Source organism: Cupressus sempervirens, chromosome 1 (assembly GCF_028749045.1).
Source record: "Cupressus sempervirens isolate cs-2001-9-10 chromosome 1, ASM2874904v1, whole genome shotgun sequence".
Lineage (NCBI taxonomy): Eukaryota > Viridiplantae > Streptophyta > Pinopsida > Cupressales > Cupressaceae > Cupressus > Cupressus sempervirens.
In genome coordinates, this window is record NC_143118.1 from 359,001,643 (window position 1) to 359,015,455 (window position 13,813).

The following is a 13,813-nucleotide window of genomic DNA, read 5'->3' on the forward strand; positions in this document are numbered from 1 at the left end:
TGAGAAAGTTTTGTATAGAGATCTGTTGCAGCAACATGAGAAGAAAGAAGATGATTATTTAGTGCTAGATGATACTCCAAAAGTTGATGTTCCAACCATTCCTCATGATGCGCAACAACCACAACAACAAATACCACGTACACTAGTGAATCTTAGATGATTAACAAGGCAAATTAAACCTCCATAAAGATTCTTTCCCTCTTTGTATTCTATTTTACTTATTGATGTTGGTGAACCTGAAAGTTATGAGGAAGCTATGCAGGTGGATACTAAGATTTAGTAGGAGTCTGCAATAAAAGATGAAATGGACTCTTTGCTGAAGAATAAGACATGGGATTTGTGCAAATTTCCTAATGGTAAAAAGGCTTTACAGAATAAGTGGGTTTACAGGTTAAAAGAAGAGGATGTAGGTAAGAAAATATTTAAAGACAGGTTAGTTGTAAAAGGATTTGCATAGAAAACAGGAATTGATTTTGATGAGATATTTTCTCCTATTGTTAAAATGACTTCTATCCATACTATTTTAAGTCTAGTGGCTACTGAAGATTTGCATTTAAAGCAACTGGATGTTAAAATAGCCTTCCTTCATGGGGATTTGGATGAAGAGATATATATAGCTCAACCACAAGGATTTTTTATCAAAGGTAAGAAGAACTTAGTGTGCAAATTGAAGAAAAGTTTATATGGCTTGAAGCAAGCACCTCGGAAATGGTATCTAAAATTTGACAATTTTATGCATGTGCATGGTTATAGTAGGTTTCATTTAGATCATTGTGTCTACTTTAAGAGGTTAGATGATGATAGCTACATTATTTTATGTTTATATGTTGATGATATGCTTGTAGCTAGGTCTAACATGGATTCCATTAAGGGGCTAAAAAGCCAATTAGCACTTGCATTTTCCATGAAGGATTTGGGGGTAGCAAAACAAATCCTTGGTATGAAGATTTGTAGAGATAGGAAAAACATAATATTGACACTATCTCAAGTTGATTATGTTGAGAAGGTGTTGCAATGTTTCTCTATGGAGAATGTTAAAGCTGTCAGCACACCTTTACCTGGTAATTTGAAGTTGACTAAGGAGATGTTTCCCAAGACACAGGAAGAGGAGGATAAGATGTCCAAGGCAGCCTATGCTTCAGCTATAGGAAGCTTGATGTATGTTATGGTATGTACTAGGCCAGATATTGCACATGTAGTGGGAGTTGTTAGCAGCTATATGAGTCAACCAGGAATTGAGCATTGGAATGCAGTCAAATGGATTCTTCAATATTTGAGAGGAACATCTAATAATTGTTTACACTTTGGGGGCTCTACTACTAATTTATAGGGCTATGTTGACTCAAATTTGGCAGGGGATATTGATAATAGGCAGAGTACTATAGGTTACATCTTTACTATTGGTGGGGCAGCCGTGAGTTAGGTTTCTGGGTTGCAAAAGGTTAATGCTTTATCCACTATAGAGGCAGAGTATGTAGCTACTATAGAGGTAGCCAAGGAAATGATATGGCTTTAGTTCTTCTTGCAAGAATTGGGACAACCTCAAAAGGATAATTATTTGTTCACAGATAGTCAGAGTGCCATTCATCTTGCAAAGAATTCAGCTCTGCATTCAAAGACCAAACACATACAATTGCAGTATCATTCCATTCGATCATTTTTGGAGGATGGATAGTTAAAGCTAGAGAAGATACATACCAATGATAATCTATCAAATATGTTGACAAATATAGTAACAAGGGAGAAGTTGAACTCCTCTTCAGCTTCGGTTGGTCTTCTAGACTAAATATGAATAAAAGAATAGTAGAGTCCAGGGTGGTTTGATCCAGTGGGAGCCCCATGGGGTAGCGGTATTGCTATAGGATTAGTCTCCAAGTGGGAGATTTTTGTTTAGTATGGAGCCTAATCAATCCCCAAGTGGAAGATTGTTAGATTGTGGTGATTGATCTAGAAATTATTGTACATGCTTTATAAATTCTTTGGGTTTCGGGGCATTTCCCCAAAAAAAAATTATGCCCTATTTTATCGATATTTTGGTCCAACATGAAATTATTAATTATAACCCTAAAGCAGTTAAAATACTTGTATAAAAGGGCTTAGGGTTAGCGATTGTTTCATAAGGTGTGATGTGAAATTGGTTCTTGTGGCGGTATTGAGTTGTAAGGGATTATGGATTGTAATTAGGTTGTAATCACTAGATCATAAAAATATTGGACTTGCTATTTGGTGGACATAGCCCAAGGATTGGGTGAACCATGTTAAATCTTGGTGCCTTGTGTTCTTTTCCATGTGATCCATTATTTTTTTGTTATTGGTTATATTTGCATGTAATTTTTATTTATGTATGTGGTTTAATCCTAATAATGACCACATGGGTTTGGATCTACATTCAAAAGCTCTATGTCCATACTTCTGATAGTTGTAGCAATATCCTTCAAATCTTTATGTATTGATGGTCTCGGCTCTACATTCATGTTCTTGATGACCTTTCTTGTTTCACTTATGACAATGAATCATATTCTTGTACTTAATATTCTAATTTATAGTCTTGCTCCTACACACATTAGAAGTATGTCCTTTTTTACGATAATAATGATAGGTAGGTTTGGAGTTCTTACCTTTTGTTTTTCCTTTCTTCCTCACTTTTGGATGATTCTCCTTCTTCAGTACTTGTATATCCTAGTCCTGATGTATCATTCTTGGAAATAGGGGATCTCAATAAATGCTCAAAGTATTTGATGGCCTCATTTGGTTAGTTGAAACTTTCAACAAATTCCTTCTCTCTTTAGGTCACTCTGCAATTGTTCATTCTACAACTTCAATGTAGTTATCTCAATGTCCTTGACATTTAACTCATAATTGGCATTCATCATTTGATTTAGAGTATCCAATTTCGTGTTGGAAATCTTGGTTAGCTCTATTGACTTTTCTTCTAGTCTATTGGCCAAAATTCTTTTGTCTTCCTCAATCATGGCTTTCTCTTCCATAGCATTCTTCTTTTGTTTGGTTACCTCACATAGCAGTATGGCTTGTGATTCTTGCTCTAATTTGAGATTTCTGATTTCCTCGGCTTGGGATCTATTCTTTTCCATTCGATCTACAACCATTGCATTAAATTATTTTGAGTCTCTATCTACAAATAGCTTAGTAGTGTCTAGCTCTTTATATTGTGTGTCATTCTCCACAATAGCAATTTCTTTCCTTCTCTTCAAGGAATTCTTTAGGTCTTCTCTTGCTTGATTTAGTTGATGTAGTATGAGATGCATTTCAATCTCTTGGTTCTCAATAGTCTTTCCCAACTTATAGACTTTCATTTCAAGATCTTTCCTCAAAGTTGCAAAGATTCTCTTTTAGAGAACAAGGCTCTAATACCAATTGTTGGAATTACAATAGGAAAGGTAAACTTCTGAGAGGGGGCATGAATCAATAGTTTAAACTTGGACCCATACAAATTTCACCACACATCCATCTCATGCATTCAATGAGTAAATTGAAATAACATGTAAAGCATATACATCTAAATGATGTAAATATGTAATCATTCACACACATAACACCAGATATGATTACCTAGAAACCCTCTAAGTGAGAAGGTAAAATTGTGGTGGAGATAACACCCACAAATCTTCACTACTACAACAATAAAGTGTATCCAATGAAGGTTACAATGTTTTGATCATGAAACATGATCTACCCTGTGAAAGATCTACCCTATTAAAAGCTTACAAAGATTGTTACGTCTCACTTTGTTAGAGGATTTCAACACCCTATTAGAAGTGTGCTTTGTTAGAGAACTTTAACTTACAACTAAGTAAGCACCCTATTAAAGAATTTCATATAGCCTATTAGGACTACTTTGTTAAGAGATTTTATTGAAATCACCTATTATAATGTCTCATCTTAGATCCTATGGTTAGCACTTGCTTGCCTAATAATAGATCACCTCTAAATAATGTCCTTTTCATCCTTCTCGATCGGATGTCTCAATGTTGTATCTATTTCTCTACCCTTTGTTCTGCTCTAATTGATTCTACAATGTGCTTTCACTTCATAACTTCTAAGTCACCATGAATGCTCTATTTGTGCATCCAAACTATCCTCTTCTCTCCTTCAATTCCTTACACACTCATTATGAAGAGTTTAGTGTTTCGTCCTCTCTTAAGAAGACTTAGTGACTTATGGTTAGGTATGAATCTATGGCTAAGATTCATCCATTTTTATAGTTAATCCTTCCAATTTTCTAATTTTTTGCATGTAATTGCATGGGGAATCCAACTTGAGATTCGTTCTTATCTTTAAAATATCAAAATATGATCTTAAGTTAGCTCAAAAATGGTTGACATAGTTATTTGTGCCATTACAAACAAATATGTCAAAAGTGTGTTACTTAGCATCTGAAGTCTTTGATGCTCGACATGTACTAATCTTCCTACTATGACTCAATACCTACATTACTTGGCATCCACTATATACTCAACTCCTAAATCACTTGGCATCGTCTATGTACTCAGCACTTGAGTTACTCAACACATGAGTGGCTTAGCACTCACTATAACTTGACTTGGTCTAATATTTGCATGTTGTGCTCAGCATGTACTACTAGTTTGACATGAACTAAGTAAATGGCTTAAGTGTGTTGACACTCACTTGTCAAAACCAATCTAAGATCAACAAACTTATTATCACCAGAGAGAGAGAGTAGTGTCAACCTTGGTGACTTAATTTATTATGTATTGAATTCATATTTTGTACTAGAGATATGGGATATGATGTTACAGTATTTATGGATTCTAACACTACTAACCTTTTTGATACTTATAATATTTTATGGTACTTACCATGCGATGTTGCATATATTTTAGTAATTTTGGGTCTTGATGCATATGTGTGCAAGTATAAGTACAAAAGCCTCAATAATAATTATTGATCCAAAGATAAAATAATGATCCATCTGGGCATCCTAAGCCTAGGAACTTTTGCAAAGGAGAGTCAGATACCCTATTTTGGTAATTTGGGGAAAATTCATGTTTAAAAGATTCAATGATTTATTTTGGTCTCTACTTGAATATTTTCTTGGTTCTTATGTATGAATTTGTTTGATTATATATGGGTGAACATATATATACTCAAATTAATATACATATAAAAGTGTGTGTGTGTGTGTGTGTGTGTGTGTGTGTGTGTGTGTGTGTGTGTGTGTGTGAGAGAGAGAGAGAGAGAGAGAGAGAGAGAGAGAATTCTTGCATAAAGAAATAGTTAAATTATTAATAAGTAAAATAAAATATGCTAAAATATATGAACCTCAAACCTACCACTTGTTCAAACCCACCCCAACCAACCCTCCTACTTAACTCTTCAAGAGGTTTCTCTAGGATGAGGATATGAGTCCACAATAGACTTCACAAAGGGTAAAATGTAGAAGGAAAAATATCTAAACTCAAGACCTTGGAGGGATAACATCACAACTCAACCACTACATCACACAACCTTCTTGGGTCTCTCTCTCTCTCTCTCTCTCTCTCTCTCTCTCTCTCTCTCTCTCTCTCTCTCTCTCTCTCTCTCTCTCTCTCTCTCATGAGTTTGGTAACAAGGAACCTATGAGAAACATTGATTAATGTACAAAAAATTAAACAAATAAAATAGGTTTATCTAATCAAACCTTAGACAAGTTGTTTTCAATGGGAACAACCATCAATGAAAGGCTTAAACCTCCTATAAAATAGGTACTTTCTTGGAAACCAAAACATAGTAAAGATCAGCAAAAACTATAGTGAAATTTATTTGGAAAGTAAACATCTATGGAAACTTAGAAGGGAACTTGTACAAAGGACACTTGAGACTTAGGAAAAAGGGAGAACATAGACACTAGGATTAGAGTTTAAGGCTCAAAGCTCTTGTCCCTTCATACATTCTAGGCCTTATTTTCATTCCATATAGGAAACCAAGTAGGTCTTAATAATTATCTCTTTTAGGAACTATATAATTCATGGAGATTAATATATTTCTCATTAAATAGTGTTAGGTGTGTTCATGTATGTTGTGTTTAGACACATTTCATGATTGGTTCTTGTTTTCTTTATGTAGTGATTGTGTGGGAGTCTTATGTAGATAAGAACTATAGGAATTGAATTCTTCGAGTGAGGATAGTTATGGGTTTCCCATGCTAGCATCTTATACTAGATAGTACTAGAAGCCCTCCCTCATGCTAATAGGTCTCAGAATTCAATTCATAGCCTCCATTATATTTTTTTGAGTCCACTGGAAAAAATGGGCAGGGATATTACCAGAGAGAGAGAGAGAGGGTGTAGTGCCCACCCTAGTTGCTTGATTTATTATGTATTACATTCATATTTTTTACTATAGATAAGGGATGAGATGTTATGTTACATATGATACTAGAGATGCACTATTTATCTGCATGCACATAAATAGATGTGATTTATATTATGTGTTACTAGATTTATGGATTATACCCCTACTAATCCATTTAATACTTATAATATTGTATGGTACATATCATGTGATCTTTCAAATATGTTTTTACTTTTGGGTTTTGATGCAAGTGTGTGTAGGTACAAGTACAAAATCCTCAATAATAACTATTGAACTATAGATAGAACCATGATCTATCTAGGCATCTTGAGCCTAGGAATTTCCTCATAGGAGAGTTAGTTACATTGTTTTGCTAATTTATTTTGGTTTTTATTTGATATCATCTTGGTTCTTACCTATGAATTTATTCTAGTATAAATGGGTGAATATGTGTGTGTATGATAATTCTTGCATAAATAAATAGTTAAAATATTATTAACCAAAATAAAATATGGTAAACAAGTTGATCCTCAAACCTACCACTAGTTCAAATTGATCCCCAACCATCTCTCCTCAACTCTTCAAGAGGTTCCTTTAGGATGAGGAGATGAATCCATAATAGACTTCACAAAGGGTAAAATATGGATGGATAAATATTTGAACTCAAGATCTTGGAGGGAGAACATCACAAATCAACTATTGCATCACACAACCTTCTTGATTCTCTCTCTCTCTCATGAGCTTGGTAACTAGGAACCTATAGGAGACATTGATCAATTTGCAAAAACATAAACAAATAAAATTGATTTATCCAATCAAACCTTACACAAGTTGTTTCCAATGGGAACAACCATTAATGAATGGCTTTAACATCTAATAAAATGGGTACTTTCTCAGCAACCAAAACATAGGAAAGATTGGCAAAAACTATAGTGAAGTTTATTTGGAAAATAATCATTTTTGAAAAATCAGAAGGGAACCTGTACAAAGGGCATGTGAGACTCATAAAAAAAGGATAATATAGACACTAGGATCAGAGTGGAAGGATTAAATCTCTCATCCCCTCATACATTTAAGGCCCCATCTTCCTCCAACGTAGGAAACCAAGTAGGTCTTGATAATTATATCTTTTAGGAACTATATAATTCATGAGGATTAATATATTTCTCATAAAATATTATCGGTGGTGTTTCTATATTTGGTGTTTAGACCTGTGTCATGATTGCATCTTATTTTCTTTATGGAGTGATTGTGTGGGAATCATATGTAGATAATAATGCTAGGAATTGAATTCCTTTAGTGAGGATAGTTGTGGGTTTCCTAGTTTGGGATTTCAGCCTAGATAGTACTAGAAGACCTCCCTCATCCTAACAGGTCTTGGAATTTGATTCATAGCCCTCATTATATTTTTTGAGTCCACTAGAACAAATACATAGGTATAGTACACATATGCATAGTTATATAGTGTATATGCAAAGTACTGCAACCTATTACCTATCATCCTTTCTATCAACTTGATTAGACAAATGTGTAACCATGTCTATTATATATACAATTATTAAACCCAAGCATAGATATAATTGAAGTGCAATTAAACATCACATATGCTTAGTTTTTTTTAATGGGTGTGAAGGTCTAGTGAAAAATAAAAAATTGAGAAGATTTATGGTACCAATGAAGGTTTTTATTGATTGCATGCACAACTTTAATGAAAGCATGACATAATGAAAAAAATGCATAGATATAGATAATAGATGCACAATTTAATAGTTGCTTTGTCATTAGGGTATGTATTGAATTGAATCTTTTATTTTTTCTAGTTCATACTTGTTATTCTAGTATATTTTTCTTTCTCTGAGGACACTTCTTATATGAACATGCTTTGAGTCAAAATGTTGTGTAGGGTAGAAACCATAGGTGAGTGGCTCACCATAGGTGTTGGGGCCTAGATGTGGTAGCTAGAAAATCCTATGCTAAGAGACCAAAGCCTTATGTAGGTTGGCTCCAATGTGAGTAAGTAAATAGGTGATAATATAATTAACAAATTAACTATGGGTTGGGCATGGGTATTCACCCTTAATAAGATAATTATGGAAGTTTTGGTGTAGTACTTAGAGTAGGGACTCACTACACATTATATAGGTCCCTTATCTTAGGGAGTTGATCCCAACATTACTTGGTCATGACTATTCCCATTGGAGTGCTTAGGAAAAATATGTTATGTGCAACAAGACAGTCTTAAGCACAGGGGGCAGATTCCAACATATAGGAAGGTATGATGATACTCACTTAGTGGATTATATAGCCTTCACTCTTGTCCTTGTAATCTTGAAGTATATATTGATCCTTTATTTTTAATTATTTATCATTTCTTTCTTCAACTTAAACCTTAGGTTTTCCTTATTCCTATTTGGATCATGGTTTTGTCTCCTAGATTGAGGGGTGATTTCTTAGGGTCCACATGGTTGGGTGGAAAAACTTGAGGTTTTCTCTTGGCTTTTCATGAGACTCCTTTCGAGAGTGATGCTTGGATGGTGTGAAAAAGGCTAATGATGCACTTGATGCTTATGCTAGATGAATGATGGATGTAATTAAATCTAATGTAAATTTGGATAAATGTATCTTGTTGAAAATCTATGATGTATAATGTAAAAGGGAAAAAGATTTATGTACTTAAATGAAAAAAACCATGTAAAAGGCTTGGGTAGTTAGAAATGAGATTCTGTATATAAATCCTAAAGGGAAATGTTGTTATCTATCTTTTGTAAAGGAAATTCTTGTATATGAACTATTATGACTCTTTGTGATCATGAAGTAATGATATGTTTCTTTATAAGCTCTATTGTTTCTTATTTTGATGATCTTATGGTCTTATTTTTAGTAATGCTATGGCTAATATATAATATTCTTACATTTAAGTTTGCACTTATAGTAAGATGCATTTAATAAGGGAACATATAAAAAACATGTACACTTAAGAAGATTTTCTTAATGTTATTAAGTTCTAATGGGGGCATACATTTGGCATCAGAGCCCTAGGTTGCTACACTGGGAGCTCCATGGCTTTCTATGTAAAATAAAGTTTTCTTAGGTAAAACATCTCTCATGTAACCTATGAAATTTTGAACTTCAGGATGCCTCCCAAAACACAAAGGACTAGAAGGTGTAGAGTAAATAACTCACCCCTAATATCTGAACATATGATCTCTTAAGGAGAGCGAGGGGACATAGATAGGAACACATGAAGTGGAAGCCATGGGGAGGAAAATGATGTAGTACAATATAGGATATTGATGCGAGAAATGATGGAAATATTAAACCAAATGGAAACTAGGATGAATAGGGAAAAAGAAAATCATTCCCACACATGTGGTCATAGGGAACAATAAAGAAGCCCTAAGAGAAGAAACTTAGAAGACCATCAATCACCTATTATGACCTAGATGAAAGACCTTCTCATATTACAAATACCTAAGTTGTATGGAAATGAAGTAGGGTCAGCAACATCAACTTGGCTTTTCAACCTAGAAAGATATTTTACTATGCATCCATTCAATAGAAAAATAAAGACCAGATGTGCTATAATGAATTTAAGAAAGAATGCATCAAATTGGTGGCATTAGGAATAAGTAAGGTTGGAAGTGGGTGTAGATGCCATATCTTTGGAACTCTTCTTAAAAAAATTTAAGGATAGATATCTTTCCAATCAATGGAGATAGGGTAGAGAAGAAGAGTTTCACCAACTTAAACCCAAGAACATGACCATAGAAGAATATGAAAGAAAAATTTGTGAACTCAAACCCTTCTCTAGCTATATAGAAGATAGGCCTATTTTAGGAAAACACTTCATTAGGGGCCTTAGTGATCAAATATCTAGACAATTAGAAGTATTTTAGCCTAAGACACTAACGGATATCATGGCTAAATCCTTTTTAGTATAAAGAAATGAGATGATAGCAATGGGAGGGCATGTAGGTAGCCAAAATACTCAAAAAAAAAAAAAAAATTGGAGCTAGTGACTCCCAAGAAAATTCATCCTTTAGGGGAGTTAAAAAAATTCAGAATAGGAAAAAATGTCATAACACTAAAGGAAAGCATGCCAATGATAAGAAAATAGAAAATACAACCCATGAAAAAACTCCCAAAATAATGATATAGGAAGTATCCAACAATCTAGTGCTCCTACTTCCCAAAATTTTGGTGAAAATATAGGGTGTTCTTCTTGTGGCCAACAAGGTCACTATGTAGCAAGTTGTCCATAGAAATCAAATCAAACTTATGCATAGAAACACGAAGTTTATGAACCCACAGTGAGAAATGTTGGGTGCTCACACTACATTTTTGCAGTCATAGACCAGGTCAAGCATATTTAGGGTATTCTAGTAGAAACCTTAGGTGTGTTAGAGAAGAAAAAAATTTCTATACTATTTGATTCAAGCACTATAGATTCTTTCATTTCTCCTTCTTTAGTAAGTTTGCATGGGTTAGAGGTTAAGGGGCAAGGTGACAAGTGGCACGTAGAGTTTTCCTAAAGAACTAAAATATCCACAATCTTGGTGGTAGAAAAATATCGGATAAACTTGGGACCCTTCTCCAAAAAGGTAGATCATTGAGTTATTCCACTTGGCTCTTATGGAGTAATTTTAGGCATGGATTGGTTGGGAGCTCATGAATCCATCATAGATTGTAGAAAGAAGGAGATCCTATGTAAGGATGATTTTGAGAAGGAAATAAAATTATAGGGGTCCAAATATATATCCCCTTTGTGAATGATATCAGCCATGCAGTTAAAATGGATCATGAGGAAAGGATGCCAATTGTTTGTAGTAACAATCAAGAACCTAAACAAGAAATAGTAGAAACAAAAGTTAACAATTCCTTGCTGGAAGAATTTGTGGATGTATTTCCCAAGGAGATCCCAAGGATGCCTCCAAAGGAATATAGATTTCCACATTGATCTAACACTAGGGTTAGAAATAATCTCCAAGGCACCGTACTAAATGACTACCCAAGAACTAAGTGAATTAAGGCTTTGCTTAGAGGAACTTTTGGAGAAGGGATTCATTATACCTAATGTGTCACCTTGGGGAGCACCTATAATATTTTTTAAAAAGAAGGATAGATCCTTAAGGTTGTGCATTGATTATAGAAAACTCAACAAGGTTACCGTTAAGAATTGGTATCCTCTAACTAGGATTGATGATTTATTTGATCAGATGAAAGGGGAAAAAATATTTTCAAAGATTGACATAAAATCTGGATATCATTAACTCATAATTTATGATGTAGATATCCACTGAATAGGCTTTTGTACCTAATATGGTAATTATGAGTTTATAGTTGTATTATTTGGGTTATCTAATGCACCCTCAGTGTTCATGATTTTAATGAATAGGGTTTTTAGGATATACCTAGAAATTTTTGTTATAGTATTTTGGAATGATATACTTTTATATTCCAAAATCTTCCAAGAACATGAGAAACATTTAAGACAAGTTCTTCAGTGTCTCAGAGGAAACTATGTGTAATTTGGGGAAGTGTGAATTTTTCCAAATAGAAGTTAAATGTTTGGGGTATGTAATCTCCAGAGAACGAATCTCAGTAGATCCTTAAAAAAATATAGGTGATATTGGATTGGTTGACTCCTACCAATGTTTCAAAGATGAGAAGCTTTATGGGTTTTTTCAGGTACTACCAAAGGTTTGTAATGGGGTTTCCTAAGATTTTTCACCTAATCACATCCCTCCAAAGAAAAGGGAAGTAGTTCATGCAGTCAAAAAAGTGTGAATCAAAATTTTAATGCCTTAAAAAAATTTAACCATTTTGTAAGGCCCCTACCCTAGTACCATATTGTCATCCCTAAATAGCACAAATATGTTAGGAACTAGGGAGTGTGAGGAGGTGAGGTGTCGTGTCCTTTCTTCTAATGCATGGTATGTGAATTATAGACTATCATCATACACCATATGATAGAAGGATGATAAGTAGGTTTTGGAATTTAGGTACATCATGATTGGTATCTTCCTTATTAATATTGGACCTGAGATCTTATTAAGATTGATATACATTGTAGTCAATTATCATAAATATCATATTTGAAACTTCATCAGGTCAATAAGCTAGAACCCTATTGAATAAAGACTCAAGATGTTGTGGCTTAGAAAACTATGTCAATGGGTTCATAGTATGTTACGATCTATTAGGATAGTTGTTTTAGGAGACCTTTGTGAAAAGATGAATTAAAGCCCACTCTTATAATGTATATCTCATAATGATAACGAGATAGTGTTAGTAATCAAAACTATATGTAATTGAATCAAAGAATACTAGCTGTGATGATTTCATTTTTGAGGTATTAACTTAAGGTATGTAATCAGAACTAATTTTCATGATTAGTTGATTTAGCAATATAGATCCAACACTTCATCATTTGATAGGAAATGGATTAGAATGTGGTTTAGAATGTTAGTTGGATCATTTGATTAGAAAATCAATGTTGCTATGAAAATTCTGACATTTTAACATTTCAAAAACTTTATATGAAATGATTGAGAAATAAGAGTCGATTATGACAATTAAGTATGTTAAAATTGATTATATGATTTATGATTATATGCAATGGGAAGATTTCAATATTTAAACATTTTGAATGAATTATTTGAAATGATTAGGAAAGGAAATTTAATTTAAAATATGTTGATATGGATTTTGTAAAATTTGAAATTTTGTGCATTTATGATTTTTTTTTTATATGACCTCCTTGGACTACTGATGCTTGAGTTTAATGTGCAAGAAATGGAACCATGGAAATTACTGGGGGAAACTAGTTCCAAACCTTTTTGAACACAATCAACCCAAGGAAAATTTTTGGAAGATCCAAAAGCCTCGTTGTGAAAGTATTTTTCTTTGTAAGTGTGATTTTTCTTACATGTGGAAATATTAATCATAAATATGCATTAAAGACATGTCATTTTGATGTTGAATGTGTTTTTATGTGTCATTTGACACTTGTGAATTTTGTGTGCAATGACATGTCATGTAGGGTTTTGGTCAAGGTGGCATTTTACCCTAAAACTAATTACCTTGTTAATGAGTAAGTAAACCCACTTGACAAGGGGTAAGATGGGTCACAATCAAAGGAAATTCTAATTTGGACTTGGCTAGGGTTTTGTGGGGTCATTAGGTGGTCCCAAAGTGTCTTTTATGTGAAAATGAGCTTCCTATGTGATAGTATAACATCTTAGCAACCTAATTTTGACCATGATAGTGATTAGATAGCCCAGAGGGCCCCTTTATCCATTCATTCTTCCACCAATTCGAAAATGGACTTGTCACATGTGTTCTCTTACATGTTCCCACTAAGTCAAATATATAAAAATTAGAGGAGACAATGTTGTAAGAGGGAGTGGCTTAGTGTCTTTGCTAAAATAGTTAGTAAGAAGACCTTATTAGAGAGTCTTGGACAAACTAATGGGTTGTTCACCCACTCTCTAAGTTTAGA